The sequence below is a fragment of the Dermochelys coriacea genome, chromosome 1 (genome assembly GCF_009764565.3).
Source record: "Dermochelys coriacea isolate rDerCor1 chromosome 1, rDerCor1.pri.v4, whole genome shotgun sequence".
In the NCBI taxonomy this organism is placed as follows: Eukaryota; Metazoa; Chordata; order Testudines; family Dermochelyidae; genus Dermochelys; species Dermochelys coriacea.
Window position 1 is genome coordinate 114,047,658 of NC_050068.2, and position 12,985 is coordinate 114,060,642.

At 41.3% G+C, this 12,985-nt stretch overlaps 1 protein-coding gene across 2 annotated transcripts in view; it reads left to right on the forward strand.

Annotated features, from left to right (window-relative positions):
- Positions 1-660: 660 nt before the first annotated feature.
- Positions 661-12,985, forward strand: part of ST6GAL2 (ST6 beta-galactoside alpha-2,6-sialyltransferase 2) — a 275,950-nt gene continuing 263,625 nt past the window's right edge. For both annotated transcript variants that reach the window (XM_043509904.1, XM_038377770.2), the window contains exon 1: positions 661-833. The gene's annotated coding sequence lies outside the window, so the exon portion shown is untranslated. The remainder of the gene's footprint in view (positions 834-12,985) is intronic.

The following is a 12,985-nucleotide window of genomic DNA, read 5'->3' on the forward strand; positions in this document are numbered from 1 at the left end:
TCTCCTTGCCAAATACGATAACGTTCTGAAATTGCTTGACACTTTTTATTCAACATGTCTTAGGGACAAGTAGCCAACATCTATATCAGACACATTAGGCATGTATTACATACCTAACCTACCTATCTGAGCATTATTTATTTTCCTTCAAAATTTTTTCAAGTGCCGCAGGTCTATTACAAATCTCCATGTTAATTTACACATCCTATTGTTTTTTTTCCCCATGGTGCATATGTTGAAAAAGGCATTGATATATATTTACTAAACCATTACCTCCCTAATTGGTGAATTTATTAGAGCAGATGCTTTCTTTCATAAATATTGTCATTAAATGCATGATCTAAGGCCCGTTGCTGAGAGGCTGCTTCGATTATAAAGAGCAGAGATGGTTCTCATTCAACTGCAAACTAGACTGAATTTCACAATGAAACTTTCATCATAAAAAAAGAAAAATAACCTCACTGTAATACATCAGTGACTTTGTTTCCAAGAAAGATTTTTTTTTTCCAATTAAAAAAAAAAAAAGTTAAAGAGCAGGCTTCCTGGGAAGAGACTGCTTTTTAAAGAAACCACCCTGCTATAGGGAACACTTGCTTCTGTAATTTGTAGAAAGGAGCTCTCTTAATTATGCTCAGTTTATTGCATCTCTCTCTCTCTCTCTCTCTCTCTCTTTGCGCCTGTCTGTGTATATGCAGAAGGCTAGAGAAAGCTGGCTGCACTACCTGAATAGCTCTTGAAAGAGTGAGACTTCTCAGCTCCTGCTTCATTACTGGGTAACAGCTATTCCAGTGTGTAAGAGAACTTAACTGCATTCTCCCCTCGAAAACCCTTTGGTAAGTCTCCTGTGCTGACAGAGCTGCAGATTAACTCAGCAAAGCAAGAGTGTGGGGGAAGAGCTTGTGTGCTGCATGAGATCAATTAGAGTTGAAAGATTTTTTTTAATGTGTTAAATCTTTTCTGTATCATTGCGATGCAAAAAATTGTGTGTTCTATGTGCTCAAGAGCAATGTTAAGTAAATTAAGGAGTGCTTAAAACGGAGCTGAAAAAATTACTAGAGATGAGATTGGTAATGCTTCTTAGAACTGAAAGATTCTTTTATCCTTCACTTTTTGTCTGTTTGTTGTACTGGATGTGTTAAAAGGCTCAGAGTAACAAAATTAGTTTTCTTGCTGGTGGATGGCTTTGGAAATGTAGAACTTTTAACAGAACAGGGATGACAGCTAATGATATAAAGGAGAAGTATGTGTGTGGGGATGTTATTTTCATGCACATTATTTTACCTGCTTCTGTTGCTTACCATGCAGATTTACTATGCTCAAGAAAAGTCTAAAGAACTAAGGAATGCACATCTACTGCTCAAGTCACTGATGTGTATGCTTGTTAAATATGCTTGTCACATGTTTTATTAGTCATCTGGCTGATAAGTGGTGCTGTCCAAGTCATTCACTTCAAAAAATGTGTGTGTGTGTGTGTGTGTGTGTGTGTGTGTATGTATGTGTGTATGTATGTATGTGTGTATGTATATATATGTGTGTATGTATATATATATATATATATATACACACACACTCACAGACATACACTTTTATTTACCTAGACAGCATGGATCAAGTTCATTAGACTCAAGAGGAAATGATAGCACCTAGCTGAGGGGTCAGGTCATGGCTCACCTGCCCTAGCAGAACAAGGATAATGTGAATGCTAGATTTAAATTTGTGCAGTTATTAAAGCTTTCCAGGAAACTCAAAGCTTGAACAATTTGATTCAAAAGGTGTTAATAAGCTGCACTGGCAATGGACTAGAGGCTGTTGGTTAAATACAGGAAATAACAGAACGATTGGCTCCTAACTGAATCCAAGTCTACTTCCCTTACAAATAAATCCAATCTAGCTGCATTAGTATCAGGACATGGTACTGTGGACTCATCAGTTACTGTCAGTCCAGTCCAGATCTCCGTTGGATACAACTGTGCACTGGATCATATAGATGACACAGCTGTATTTATAACTGTCAGGAGGGCTGTTCCTTATAGCTAGAAAATATACAATGATAATTTTAGACTCCTGCTGCGTGTCCTAGTCAGCACTTTCTCTGTCCCTGAACAGACACAATAGATCTAAGGATTAGGTTTTAGGTCTACAATGGTTACTTTCAAGTCACTGTGGGTATATTCACTTTCCCTGTCCAGGGCAAAAGAGACCATATTGATTTTTTTTTCCAGGTGACTTTATCTGTAGTGTTTAAGGAGCAACTTTTATAAGCTAGTATAAGAACACAGCTCAGCTCACTGGCAAAGTACAAAATAAGTGCTGCTTCCTCAAGCTCAGTAATTTCACATTAGATTGATGGAGGAACCGTTCTGAAGGATACAGGCTGACAGACCGAGCTAGGGAATTGATAAGTGAGCTTGTATAACTAGTAGTTATAGAACTTATAAATAGGACTACTTGTGTGCCATGTGCTCCAGGTTTTGAGACCCAGCATTACTCTGTCAATAGCAAACTAAATTGTTGCTAAAATTGCATCATTGCCTAGGACATTTAGTGCATTAAATGTATTGCAGGGGAGCAATAGATAGGGTAAAAGGAATTGGAAGCAGAGTACATTTTTTCTTGCATTTATGTCTAACTTCCATCACTGCTGATTACAATTACGCAGTGCGTTTTCAAAGGGTTTTTTGCTTTTGTGGGCCAGCTTTATCTACATTTATGAGAGTAAAATTACAGTAATGACAAAATTTCAGCACAAAGGGAATCAGGGGCCATAGAGGACTAGGGAGCCCTAGCTATTGGTACATCTGGTTCTGAGTATTGAATTCATACTTGAGCTTCTTCCTGTTAACCAGGTGATTTTTGCTGTTGGCTCTTTTGCCATGTAACAATGAGCACGAATCTCAAACCAACCTAATAGAAAATAGGCTTGTGGAAAAAACTCTCACTTTCTGGGGCCAGATTTAATTCCTTTATGCCTGCGGAGCAGCCTAAGACTGTGAGCAGTTCCCAATGATTTCTGTATTATTCCTTGTAGCGTAAGGTGCTACTCAGCACTGATAAGGGTAGCAGAATTGGGCCTTGGGTGATACAGAAGTTCTGTATTAACCACAGGATGTGTCTTTACAGGCCAGATTGTGGCTCATCCTTGCATGAGTGCTGGAGCAAAGTGCTCAAGGAGTCTTACCCCACCTCCATCCCTGTACAAGTGATGCTCCCTCCATGTGATTTGGTATTTCACATTGCCCCAAAGGGAGTGGGAAGAGGCAGGCCAAAAGTGATGTTATGGTGTCATGCCTTCTCACACAGTGGGCTAGGTATGCCTGAGAAACCGGTATAGCCATCCTAAAGGCTGATACATTCTCTGCACCCACACACCTGAGTGTTAGGTAGCCTTGGGAAGGGATGGATAGCGCACATTGCCCATGTTATAAGAGATGGTCAAAAAACCTGTAAAGCACATATGGGTTCAATCAAAAATCACATGTGGGGGGGAGGCAATTATCAATAAATGTAAACTTGGAAAATTTTGGTCTCCTCTCAATGTAACACAAAGTAAACATGAATTTCCTCCTAGATAAAGGTTTAACCAATCCAAGCATAGAACAGGGATATTCCCTAGCAACATTCAAGATTGGACATTTTTCTAAAAGATACACTCTAGGAATCATTGGGAGAAGTTCTATGGCCTGTGCTATGCAGGAGGTCAGACTAGATGATCACAATGGTCCCTTCTGGCCTTGGGAATCTCTGAATGCCAAGCACCGCCCAAGTTACTAATATGAGCCTTTGTCTTATAAAGTTTAATGTTATACAGAATCTTCAGACACAGCCAGCATAAGACCAGCCACAGCAATCTCAACATACCTCCAAGCCAACCCGGGTTTTCATCAAAAATTTCCTGTTGCTCCTTCAGCTTCAAATTCCCCTCCTCCCTCTCATCCTCATCAAAGATTACAATTCATGAAGCAGAAAATGCCAGATGTTCAAGCACTGCCAAAGAGCTCCTCTAAATTGTTTCTAGTTTTTCACACATCTATATGACAGATTTTCATTACTCCCCTCTGTTTTTATATATTGAATCTATCAAAGTATTTTGGTACCCATCACTTAGCTACCATAAGGGTGCTCATCACAACTCCTAGTGGACAACTTAATTAATTTTAAGATAGGGCTTGACAAATTTATGAGTGGGATTGTATGATGGGGTTGCTTGTCAGGAGGGTGCATCACTCAGCAGCCTTGGATAGTTTCTTCCAGTTCATGGCTAAAATCTCATACTGCAGGACTTCAGTCAGTCACCTGTAGGGATCAGGAAGGCAATGTTTCCCCCATTGTCTTCTGGGTTTGTGGGGGCTGTTTAGTTGTTGGTTTTCTTTTTTCTTCTTCCTTTTTCTGAATCATCAGGGACAGCCATAGGTGAAGATGGGCAATGGGATGAAGTGGGCCAGTGCTCTGAGCATTCTCTCATAGACTTCAAAGTCAGAAGGGACCATCATGATGATGTAGTCTGACTTCCTGCACATCACAGGCCACAGAATCTCACCTATTCACTCCTGTAATAGACCCATAACATATGGTTGAGTTACTGACGTCCTCAAATCTTGATTTAAAGACTTCAAATTAGAGACTCCACCCTTTACTCTAGTTTACACCAGAAAGTGACCCATGCCTGTAGCATTCTGTACCTCAAAGCAGCACCCTGGAAAAAATATTCACACTGTCATATAATTATGATATATTTCATACATAGTATGCCATGTAAGATATCATATGAAAGGTCATGATCTGCTGAAACCCATTATTCTGTCCAAATATGTATATCATTACTGTGTATGAAGTTATGAGATTTTACTGTATGGTTGTTACTGAAATATGTTGTAAGTTAGAGAATTTCTACTGCTAGGTGGTGATCTACTCCCAGGAGGGTGTTAAGTGACCATTAATTAACAGGGGAGTTGTAAAAAAGGGATTTACAATGCTCTAAGAGGGCTGCATAAGCATCATACAATGGGGGATTGCTCAATTCTGTAACTTAGTAAAGCCCACTAGGATATGTCTGGGTTAGTGTTTTCCAGGCACATGTACTGAGGATATAAAATAGGGGACAGTGGCATTATGCTTTTACCTTTCTCCTCCCCCACCTATGCTGGAAGCAACAAGAATACTGGAAAGACAAAGACTTGAACTGAGGAGATTGGTCCCAGGCTTAAAGAGAAAGCCCATGTATTAAGAACTATAACCTACCTGCAATGTCCAGTGGGGTGAGAAATTGCTTGATCCACATATTGCCTAGTCTAATAAAGTTTAAGACTTAGACTGTGCACTTACCTTTTATATTCTTTGGTAACTATCTCTAACCTTTTGTGCCTACCACTTATAATCACTTAAAATCTATCTTTCTATAGCTAATAAATCTGTTTTATATTTTACCTAGAACAGTGTGTTTTGCTTGAAGCGCTTGGGATATCTCAGCTCAGTTTACAAAGGCTTGTGTGTGTCCTCTCTACATCAAGGGAGGGGCAGACTGGGTAATGAACTTACACTGTCCAGGCTGCTGACTAATGCAAGATGGTATATTCTGGGGTGCAAGGCTGGGGAGATTTGCTGGTGCCTTTCTCTGTATGATTCATGAGTGGCTCAGGGAGCACCTACGTAATTTAGCTGGGTATGGGGCTCCACATGCTGTTGTACTAAGTGAGTTTGGAGGGGTTTGCTGCTTGTCACTAGCAAAGCATTGTGAGACAACCCAGGCTGGAGAGTTAAGGGGGCACAGCAGTACCCCAGTTCTAGGTTGTAGCCCAGAGATCCTGTCACAATGCCCCATGCTGCAGCGGAAAGTGGGAGTCTCTGCCAATCTGACTTGGGGAAAAATTCCTTTCCAATCCCAAATATGAGGATACATTAGACCTGAGCATGTGGGTGAGACCCACCAGCCAGACAGCTGGGTAAGAGTTCGCTGTAGCAACTCAGATCCCTTCCCCTGCTAGTGTCCCATCTTCAGCTGTTGGAGATATTTGCCATTAGCAGTTCCAGGAGGGCCATATGCCATTGTGGAAAACCTAATTGCACCAGAAACTTATGAAGCTCAGTTGCTCCCTCAGGTACTTGGCTGGCTTGATCTTGCTTACATGCTCAGGGTCTAACTGACTGCCATATGTGGGATAAGGAAGGAATTCCCAGACCTTGAGGTTTTTTGCCTTCCTCTGCAGCATGAGGTGTGGACCACTTGCCAGGATTATCTGGGCACTTAATCAATTCCCTCCCATTGCAGGAGCCTTGGGCATTGGTGCACCCCAATCCCTCCATTTTTCTGCCTGTGACATGTAAGCATTTAGTCCCTAGAGGGCTGTAATACTATGATCTAATTCCAGTTTTTGGGTTTAGTTGGTGGTGGCTGGGGGTGTTAGTGGCCTGTGATTTACAGGAACCCAGACTAGATGGTCTGGTTGTCCCTTCTGGCCTTAAACTCTATGAGTCTATGACTATGACAAGCACCTGTTTTCAAAAAGGTATTCATAGTGTGGGGTGACTTTTGTGTGTTGTGACTATACTCAAAAATCCTGATGGATGCATCATAAATGCATAGGGTGTGCTGGATTAGAAACAGTTTCCAACATATTTTCACTTTACATATTCTGCAAACAGAGAAGCTCAGTGTGTTATCTGTGCCAGGGTTTGCCAGGGCTGAGCCCAGGCACCTCTGGGCTTGGCAGTTCATAGTCTCATCATCTCTAGGCTTGCTGCATCAGTTATGAATGCAAAGAAAATTGCTTTGAGCCCCGGCACCTCTTTCATTACAAATTAAGCATTGGAGAAGCTGTATCGGGAACATTTTAGAACACAGCACAGGGCGTATATGCACTCATTATCCCAGAGAACAAGACACCCCTGCTCCAAAATACAGAAACAAAAAATGAGACCTGCACCAGGAAACAACAATATAGTGGCTCTGCACATTCCCTTAACCACAGCTTTGTAATCCCTGCTTTAAGTAGGTGAAGCTCATTTACTTCAAAATAAATTAAAATAGGAATAAGATGCATTATTAGGTTTCAAAGAGCACAACCAGCTCTAAAAGACTAGAAGCCAGAGCCTGTCATCCTTTTTTTATCCAGAAAAATCTCAGTGACTTCAGCTGGAGTTTTCAGTGAGAAACTATGGCAAGATATATCCCCAGGACTAGAACAGATGCTTGTAAAGCAGCTTCTTTCAATTATGAAAAGAAAGTTAAAGCATTGTAGCATATGCTGTGTTGATTCATGTCTTACAAAATATCATTCTATGTAGATATATTTGATAAATGCAATAAGAAAGCTGGTGTTACCTTTGAAAAATGCATTTGACTGCAGCATTAGCCACTTTCATATCATACTTGACAAACACTCAGATGCAATATGGTTTAATACAATGCCATAGAACTTAGGGAGTTGACACAGAGGAATGCCATTCCCATCTTTTTTCTGAATGTAGTAAAATGCTATTTGCAAATGTAAAACACTGGTAAACAATTCCGTTTATGGGAATCTGACCCTTTAGGTGCAGTTCTAGTGTTTACAACATAAAAAAGCAGTGCTATCCCCCATCTTCAAAACAGAAATAAAACTTCTTTTGTCCCACTCTTTATCTGTGTTGTTTACTCATACTGTAAACTCTTTGGAACAAAGACTGTCTCCTAGACGAATGCACAGCATCTAACATAGGCAGTCCCTGATCTTGGTTGAGGCCTGCAGGTGCTACGGTATAGAGATAATTTGTTCTACACATGACAGTAATGGACATCCTTGGCAGTCTCAGCCAATGACTTAATGATGCCAGTGACCTTCAGAAGTGGTCCTTCCAGGGCACTGAGCAGAGGAATACATCTCTGACAGGTATTATTGCCCATGCTGTACCTGTTCAGTGGTCAAAGAGGGCTTCAGTCTCCACACCTATTCATTTGACACCTTTTACAAGTAAAAAAATACACACACACACACACACACAAAAGTAAAGAACAATAATAGCAATTCTGGAATCTAAGAGTTTGGAAATGTATGTGATGATGATATTGACGATGCCTGAGGAATACAGATTTCTTTGACAGTTATATTGGCTCTGCAGAAGTGACAATATTAAAAACTTGTTTTTGACAGTTAACTAAGCAGATGTGAGTCAGAAATCACAGGTGGAGCAGATATGTCTACCCACCCCGTCCTGGAGCTCAAATTATTTTCTTGCTCCTCTTTAATCTTTCTACAGATTATACACTTGCAAACAGTGCCTTGCGTCTATGGTTATCTGCAAACCCTCTGATAGATCTCCAGGGAAATAGTTATACTGGTTGCTTCTCTCCTGCTCATGGCTTTCAGATTCAAATGTCATCACCCCCTCCCCAAAATGACAGAATACAGTTAGCCATCTTTAGAGAATTAAACAGTCATTTGGTGGTGACATCTCTCAGCAATGAAGAGAGAACTTATTTATTGATTGAATTCCTTATAGCCATTACCTGCACTTTCTGAAGTAAAGTTTACAGAATCAGCTGTTCATGTCAGCAAACAGCAGTGCTTACTTAGAATCTGCAAAGAGGTCCAATGTTATATTTAAAAATAAAAAATGGAAAACTGATTTCTGTATGAGAACAGCATGCAATGCAGACAAGCATTTTATGCTCTCCTTTATTTATTGGAAAGCACTATTGTATTACACTTCTAAAGCAACTCCAGACCGTGACACGTATGTGAATTACTGCCTCACTCTCATTACAGAGCTCCTTGGAATCCTTTTGGGCACATTCTTCAAGTTGAATATCCTGCTGTTCTACATTTCTAAGGCAGAAGCACAGTGCTCCTCTCCTTCGGCTGACTGCCACCTTTTTAGTTTGACATCCCTTGAGGTGATTTGTAATAAAAGCAAACTAAAAGACAAAAATAAGGACAATCAGATGTTTTTCTGAGATTTGATTCCATTGTGTATGGTTTGGGACTCGAACAGAACAAAACCGAGATCTGCTCCAGGGAACAGTGAGGGGACTTATCCCATTCATTTAATTGTTGCCAGTAGCACCTCAGTTCTATAATGTGTTCAATTTTTGGAACATTGCTGCTTGCAGATAAGGACAATGGCTATAACGATTGTCTATTTAAGTTAGAAAATCTGTGTACCACAAGCATAAATCAGATAAACTACACTTGATTATCTACAATGATTTCCTCATGCCCCCAATAGTTCAGTTTATGGCATATGCTGCAGAGAACTGAGCTACTGGGGGCATGAGGCTTACTTTTTCCTAATAAGTGACTATCCTACCCGGATACATATATTCTTCCGAGTAAAGGCCCTTACATCTCAACCACAAGTAATGTGTGTTGTTGTATGTTAACTATTAGAGATGAGGCAAAATTGCAAAGTTCTAATCTGGATCTGATCTTACCCAAAGTTTGGGGATGTTCAGTGCTAGTATGTTGGAGTTAAGAGGTTCTTGAATAAATGCATATAGAGCTGTATCTGTACATACCCACTGTCAAATTTTTGAGTACAGTAATTTAAACAAGTAAACTGCATTCCTTGCTTCTCTCATTTAAGATCTGTGGGATCAGTAATCTTCCATCTGGATTATGAACCTAAACTGGGTCACTTTATAGTTATGTGGCAGGGAGGGAGATTCATCATAGACTGAGCATAGCAGGGTGAAAATTGTCATTTGCTCATTTTTTCCAGTTGGACAAAAAAATGACACTGGGCAACAGCAACTTCTGGGGTCCTCAGTTGCTCTCTGGTGACAGTGGGGTTTTTGTTTTCTCACTAAGAGCTAGCAATCTCTTTGGTTTTAACATAGAATGAAGATCACACATTCGCATACACAATGCACAGTCACCCCCACTCCTCTGTGTAAAATATTAGCATGCAAATATTTTAAGTATAGTAATAGCATAAGAGGTGCCATATGAGCTCAATCAATGGTCCTTCAAATCCAGCATCTTGCACAGTTAGAAGCAGCTGTGATTTTTAACAATGATTTCACAATAAAAATATTACTGTGATATTAACTCCCATCATTCAGATTTACAGCACAATGACTTGATAGTTATATAACAACTAATACTTTATGATTATCTTTTTCAGTTCAGTAAATAGTACTGTAGAAATGTAGCATGCTCTGAGACCTGAAAAGGGATGGGGGTGGGGGGGATTAAAGCTAGCTGAAATTTGGGATTTCTGCTTTTGCAAGAATTTTTGACACTTTGAAATTTTTCACAAACCAGAAAGCCCCAAAAATCTTCATTTTGGAAACACTAACACATGGTCTTTGATTTAAGGAGTGAGAGACATAGAAAGCTGTTCACTAGGAGCCAATCCTATCCCACTGAAGTTTTGCTATTGACTTCCAAGGAGGAAGGATCAGGGCCTAATTTTTCAACTTTTTTCTTAAACAAAAACACTTCCTAGACCAGCAGGTGTTGTCTGAAATTGACATTCTTGTCAATTTCACAGCCGCTATTACCTTTTAGTATAATGACACTGACAAGAATGTCAATTTCAGTCTGTGCTGCACAGGGCTGCCTGCTGGGAGCCAGCTGGCCGGAAAGCTTGAAAGCTCTGGCTCTCTAGTCCGGTGGCAGTATGCCTGGTGGGGCTGCCCCAGAATCACAGATCCTGTAAGCCCAAGTCCCCAGTACAGGGCGATACTCTTGGTGAGGCTCCCCAGCAGCCCATCAGGCGAACTGGCAGGGAACCAGACAGGCTTCCATTGGAACAGTAGCAGGGTTGCAGCAGGGTCCCTTCCTGTGATGCAGTGGGAGTTTATCAAACTCAACTCACTTCTGCAAGAAATTTCAAGTTTGACAAACTGGCACTTTCTGACAAAACTCTGTTTCACTGGAAAATTTCCTAGTCAAGTCTGTTGGCACAAGTGGGTTCTTAGTCTAAGCAGGCCACAAGACAACCCATCAAAATGACTGGAGGAGCTTCCGGTGATAAGCCTTTTCTGCTGGAACTTGGCAAAGAAGCCACAGCTGCCTGACAGAGCACAGATTTACAGCCTGTGTTTTAACAAGGAGCTGCTACAAACATTCTCTTCCCTCGTCTGTGAGAAACTTCTTGGGCTGGGGATCATGTGATGCAAACAGGAGTGAGAGACATAGAAAGTTGTTCACTAGGGCCTGATCCTGTCCCACTGAAATCATTGGAAGTTTTGCTGTTGACTTCAATGAAAGAAGCATCAGGGCCTAGTTTTTCAACTTTTTCCTTAAACAAAAACATTTTCTTATTACCATAGCCAAGGTAGGAGGCAGAACTGCTTGGCCTTTCAGATACCTTTCTGGTGCCTTACAGACAAGGATAAAGACAAAGCCCCTGGCCTGAACTGCTCACACCCTGGATGATATTAATCCGTGGGACTGGGCATATTGCCTATTATTAGGCTGCCAACACTTCCCTTTGTAAAACTAAGAATTCAGGAGATGAAGGGGGTGGGTGAGTGGGAGAGATGTGATCAGGAGTGGTGTTTAGGGAATAAACCTGGAACTGGCTGGGTAAAGAGACTAGGACAAGAAGCTGGGATTAGGTTGTGGGGAGACACTGAGCTTGGATGAGGAGTCCAGGCAGAGAGACTGTGACTGGTAGCCAGTGGAGAAAGGGAACATGGGCGGAAGGAGGGGCAACTAGAGATTAGGATTTTGGGGTGGGGGAGAGAAATGGCTCAGATGAGGAGCTGGGAGGGGGGCAAATGGGACTGGCTGGGCAGGACACTGGGGACAAATTGCTGGGAAGAACTGGGAATAGCTGAGCAAGGAGAGTGGGAGAGGGAATGACTAGGGCTGGCTGGGCAAGGGGAAGACTTGCACAGGCAACCTTAATTCTGTCATTTTCTAACTTTTCAGAACTTGACCCTGCAACCTTAATGATGTTATTTTAATATGTGTGTGTGTGTGTGTGTGTGTGTGTGTGTGTGTGTGTGTGAGAGAGAGAGAGAGAGAGAGAGAGAGTGTGTGTGAGAGAGAGATTCTTTGATATATTGGTGTTAAAAACAGTTTTCTTTTTGTGTAACTGAAACAAGGGAAAGGTGTAGAAGTATCTTCCCTTGGAAATAGTAATGAAAATACCTGACGCTAGGTGTAATCTGATCCATTATAAACGTAAAGGGAGGGGAAATGCTCTTTAGAAGGTATTTTTATGAGTCCCAGAGTTAAGTCATCTCTAGAAGGGATCCTTTAGCAGTACCAAGAGAAGGGTGCGGAAGCAGAGGAAGAAAAACATATTGTTTCTCAGACACTTGAAGATACTCAGTTCAAAACCAGATAAGAGAATCTGTTGAAACAAGTATTTCATAGTGATAAGGAGAGATACAGAATCATGCACAGATCCCCCGCCCCCCACCTTATAGGAAATCACTAGTGGCGGCAGCTGTTCTCCCTTGTTATGGAAGCCTAACTGTGCCAACTGAAACAGCTTAGTAGATCTTATAGGAGGCTTTGAATAAACCTGTCCCATCCCTATGCACCCTCTTGTCACTTGGGAGCAGGTTCTCCTGCTGGTAGCTGTCACGTGCGCTCCCCACATAGCCTACATGTGAGGGTGCACCATTGACTGAACATTCATGATTTCTTGAAGGGCCTTCTTAGTAACACTGACTGAGTAGCGCTGGATGCCTTTACTGTCTGTTTTTAATTCGGTTAGGATGAGGGTAAAATGTTGGGGCAAGTAAAGTAACCACTGCTTCAGCAAAGCTTTGTGAGATGGTGATGAAATTATTTGTTCCTTGGGCATATTTACACATGGCAAGTTCAGATCTGATTTATATGGCTTCAGCTGAACTTAACAGGATGCCAAGTACACAAGGCCTCTACCACAGTATTTTAAACATACTGAGTTGAATTGTAGCATTTAAAGACAGAACTGGTTAAGGAAAGGTGTGAAAAGGCACCATTCCAGGAGGCATCCTGCTTGCAGATGAGAAGTGCAGGCAGTATGTCTTTTGAGCACTTGCGGCCTGATCCAAATACAAGCAAAA